At 43.5% G+C, this 5007-nt stretch overlaps 1 pseudogene; it reads left to right on the forward strand.

The window, feature by feature from the left end:
- The first annotated feature begins 4036 nt into the window (after positions 1-4036).
- Positions 4037-4583, forward strand: LOC142422470 (large ribosomal subunit protein eL18-like; annotated as a pseudogene).
- The last annotated feature ends 424 nt before the right edge of the window (positions 4584-5007 follow it).

Genomic DNA, 5007 nt, shown 5'->3' on the forward strand with positions numbered 1-5007 from the left:
TACACACCCTGTACCTTGCTTAATATAGTGACCTCTGTCATGGACACATCCTAGGTAAGCCCCTAAGAGAGAATGCACTTCAGAAATAGTAATGGGAGTAATGACTCCCTGAGCATATGGGAAGAGAATGGAGAAGGGGGAACCAATAGCAATGATGACTGTTATAACCCCACTCGAGGTGAACAAATAACAATTGTAGGTGAATGGATTCATTGTATGGTTATAAGACACTGCAAAATAAAGGAGGGGATGAAAAACATATCAAAGAGTCAAGAAGAAAAAAACAAAAATGATGGTGGCAATAATTATACAGTTATGTTTGATCTAATTGAATGATGGATTGTTATATCCATAAGAGCTCCCAATAAAATAATTTCAAAAATAGATTGCCCCTCCCTGAGCTGACCAGAGGAATGGTAACAATCCACTTTCCAAAGCACTCTGCCTTGGAAAAATTACCTACTTCCCTGGTTAAGAATCAGAAAACGGTCTTAAAGGCCTGAAAGTAAACAAGCAGCCATCTAGCTGAGAAGCAACGAAGTCCACATGGAAGAAGCACACCAGCCTGTGTTATCAAGAGGTGTCAAGAGAATCAGATATCAGGCATCAAAAGAACAAAAAATAATATTGTATATGAAGGGGAGTGTGGAATGGAGACCCAAAGTTCATCTGTAAGCAATTGCACATCCCCTTACAGAAGGCACAGGGCGGAGAACGAACCAGTTAAGAGTGCAGTATAGCACCAATGACATACAACTTTCCTCTAGTTCTTTAAGGCTTCCTAAGACCTGGAAACATGGAATCCAGATCTAGAACAGATAAACCCTTTGGGACAAATAATGAAAGTAGTGATACCAGGAGAGTAAAGGAAAGGTGGGGGGAGAAAGGGAACAAATCACAATAATCCACATATAACCCCCTCCTTGGGGGATGGATGGACAACAAAAAAGTGGGTGAAGGGAGACATCGGTCAGTGTAAGACATGGAAAAATAATAATTATCAAGGTGGAGAGAAGGAAGGGAAAATGAGCTGATACCAAGGGCTCAAGTAGAAAATGTTTTGAAAATCATGAGGGCAACAAATGTACAAATGTGCTTGACCCAATGGATGTATTCATGGATTGTGATAATTACGAGCCCCCAATTAAATGATTTTTTTAAATGCAACACCTAATTATTAAGGGTTCATGAGGGAGGATGGGGGAAGGGGGAAAATGAGCTGATACCAAGGGCTCAAGTAGAATATGTTTTGAAAATGATGGCAACATGTACAAATGTGTTTGACACAATGGATGGATGTATTGTGATAAAAGCTGTATGAGCCCCCATTAAAATTATTTTTAATGCAAAAAAAATCAGAAAGCATTCAGTGGAGGCTTACTCTATGTGAGACTCAGCAAGTGGATTGCCCTAGAAATGATTGTGACACTGTGACCAGGACAGGGTAGAACTGTCCCTTTGAGTTTCTGAGACTAACTTTTCATGGGAGTCGGAAGCCTAGCCATCCTGTCTGCCATCGTAGCATTTTGCAAACCAGGGTGTCAGAATTTAAACTCTAATACAGCTGTTGATGAGAATAAACAAGTAGAATCAAGATCCTAAAGCATTTCTTAAAAGAATTGAATAGGAAATAAAATGTGCCTTACTAGTTTGATCCTGAAAACAGAGTAATGACTACAGAGAGTTAGAAGTGGTCCAGTACAGTTGTCCTCGACTCAAGTACTCCCTCAACACAATAACAGTTTGTTCTAACAATTCAGCATTCTGTGATGCTCACCTTCTCCAAGTGATCGCTGAAGACAAAATGAATGCATAAACAAATGTGGTGAAGAAAGCTGATGGTGCCCGGATATCAAAAGATACAGCGTCTGGGGGTCTTAAAAGCTTGAAGATAAACAAGCAGCCATCTAGCTCAGAAGCAACAATGCCCACCTGGAAGAAGCACACCAGCCTGTGTGATCATGAGGTGTCAATGGGATCGGGTACCAGACATCTAAGACCCAGAATAAAAACATACCAAGGTGAATTGGGGTGAGGTGGGGCATGTAGTAGAGACCCAATGCCCATCTGTAGACAATTGGACATCCCTTCACAGAGGGGTCACAGGGAAGAAATGAAGCCAGTCAGGGTGCAGTATAGCACCGTTCAAACACACAACTTTCCTTTCCCCCACTATCATGACCTCAATTCTACCTTACAAATCAGATTAGATCAGAACATGCACACTGCTATAGATAAGAGCCCACAACACAGGAGAGATAAACCCCTCAGGGCCAACAGTGAGAGTAGAGATACCAGGAGGATCAGGGGAGGGTGGGGGGAGGAAGGAGGAGTCGATCACAGGGATCAAACTAGAATCCTCTCCCAGGGGATGAATAACAGAAAAGTGGGTGAGGGGTGACAGGATGGTTTAAGATATGAAAATAATAACATAACTTATCAAGGATTTGAGGGAGGGAGGGAGAAGAAATGAGTTGCTGATATCAGGGGCTCAAGTGGGAAGAGAATGCTTTGAAAATGATGATGGTGGTATATTGTGCAAATGTGCTTGACACACTGCAGGAATGTATGACTCGTGATGAGATATAAGAGCTCCCCAAAAAAGTATTTTTTAAAAAGTTGGATATCGAATAAGGAAGACTACACAAAGTTAATATATTGTAATTGTGCTGGTGAAGACTATTGGCAGCAGCATCAGGTGTCAGAAGAACAAACAATTGTCTTGGAAGAAGTACAGCTAGAATGCTCCTTAGAGGAAAGCATGGGGAGACTTCATTTTATGTACTTTGAACATGTTATCAGGAGAGGTCAGTCCCTGGGAAAGGACATCAAGCTTGATAAAGTAGAAAGACAGTGAGTTGAACGGACTTGACGGCACCTAACAGCATGTCATATTCTCATAGGTGGATGTCACGTATGCTCAAATATAAGTATATATTTATTGCAAATAAGTGGTAGATATGTGTTTACATGATTTTTCCTGTTTGTATTTTGAAATGATTCACAAATAAAACAAAAGAATTTAAAGTTTAAAAAAGTGGTCCAGGCACTTCCGTCCTCTCCTCCCTCTCTCCGTTTCTCTGCCACCCCGAGTGTGGTGTGGCTCTGACTTCACCATTGTCATCTCATAAGACTTTCAGGATCAAGAGATTCCTGGCCAAGAAACAGAAGCAGAATCGGCCCGTTCCCCAATGGATTCGAATGAAAACTGGTAATAAAATCAGGTACAACTCCAAGAGAAGACATTGGAGAAGAACCAAGCTGGGTCCGTAAGGAGCCCCCTGAAGGGTGGCACGCATGGCCGCATTTTCCCAGGCTCAAATCATGAATTAAGACTTTTGTCCCCATCTGATAAATTGAACTTCTTTTGGCAAATAATCTGGTTCATTCCTTGTTTTTTTGCTTCCTAATCAAGTTTAACAATAAATAATGTAAGGCTGTTAAAAAAAAAGTGGTCCAGTAAAAGCAAAAGGTCAATAGTGAAGTGCATAACAGCCATTGGGGTGAGGCGGGAGGCTGGAAGCATTTTGCTTGTTGACTTCCTAGCGGACCGAAAGGCAACAAACAGTATCGTTATAAGACTGGAAGCCAAAGCTTCAGCAGAAAAATGCCAGGGACAGCTTCACCAAGAGAATCTTTTCTATCATGATAATGCTCCTGTGCATTTCTTTCATAAAACAAGGGAAGTTTTGCCAGCTCATTGGGAATCTACCACACAGTCCTGATTTGGGTTCTTCTGGCACCTTTTTGCTTTCTAACCTTAACAAAAATATATTTAAAGGCCACCCATTTTTTCTTCAACGGATACATAAAGTCTGGATCAACATGGTTGAATTCCCAAGCCTCTGCTTACAAAAGGGTCTTGACCTTAATGGAACTTATATGGAGAAAGTTTACAATTTTCACTTTAATCTTTTAATTTTTCCACAAACACTTTGAAATTCTTTTAGACATACTCGGGTTTGTTCCCAGCACATTATAGTGCTTTTAAAAGAAGAGTCAACCCCTCTTTCCGGACCCGGCTGAGCAGGAGGCGCCATCATGGGAGTTGACATCCGCCACAACAAGGACCGAAAGGTTCGTCGCAAGGAACCCAAGAGCCAGGACATCTACCTGCGCCTCCTGGTCAAGCTATACAGGTTTCTGGCTGAAGAGACTGAAGAGACTGTTCAAGAGTCGCACCAACCGGCCGCCCCTATCTCTCTCTCGGATGATCCGGAAGATGAAGCTTCCTGGCCGAGAAAACAAGACCGCTGTGGTCGTGGGGACCATCTCGGATGACGTGCGGGTGCAAGAGGTGCCCAAGCTGCAGGTGTGTGGCCTGCGAGTGAGCAGCCGGGCCCGCAGCCGCATCCTCAAGGCCGGGGGCAAGATCCTCACCTTTGACCAGCTGGCCCTGGACTCTCCCAAGGGCTGTGGCACTGTCCTGCTGCCTGGTCCACGCAAGGGCCGCGAGGTATATAGGCATTTCGGCAAGGCGCCAGGGACCCCCCCACAGTCACATCAAACCCTATGTTCGCTCCAAGGGCCGGAAGTTCGAGCGGGCCAGAGGCAGACGTGCCAGCCGAGGCTACAAAAACTAACCCCAGATCCGGTCCTGCTAGTAAAACGTTTTGGATGTTCAAAAAAAGGAAGAGCCAATCAGAACTCATAACGATGTCCACCTAAGCAGGCAAACGTTCCAATCCATATTCAACAAATAACTTGGCCAGACACACTGCATAGATTTTAGTTTTCGTCAGAAAATGTCATTATTTTTCAGACCCACTGACATTTGATGAGTTTTCTGATTTTCCCTCGTCCTTACCAATATTAAAAGGAGCTCTGGTGGTGTCGTGGGCTATCTACATGGGGCTGCTAACCACTAGGTCAGCGCTTTGAAACCACCAGCAGCTAGTCAGCAGAAAGATGAGGTTGTGGAAACCCGCAAGGACAGTTTTACTTTGCCCTACAGCAGTGGTTCTCAACTTTCCTAATGCCGTGACCCTTTAATACAGTTCCTCACAT

Source organism: Tenrec ecaudatus, chromosome 12 (assembly GCF_050624435.1).
Source record: "Tenrec ecaudatus isolate mTenEca1 chromosome 12, mTenEca1.hap1, whole genome shotgun sequence".
NCBI classification, from domain to species: Eukaryota; Metazoa; Chordata; class Mammalia; order Afrosoricida; family Tenrecidae; genus Tenrec; species Tenrec ecaudatus.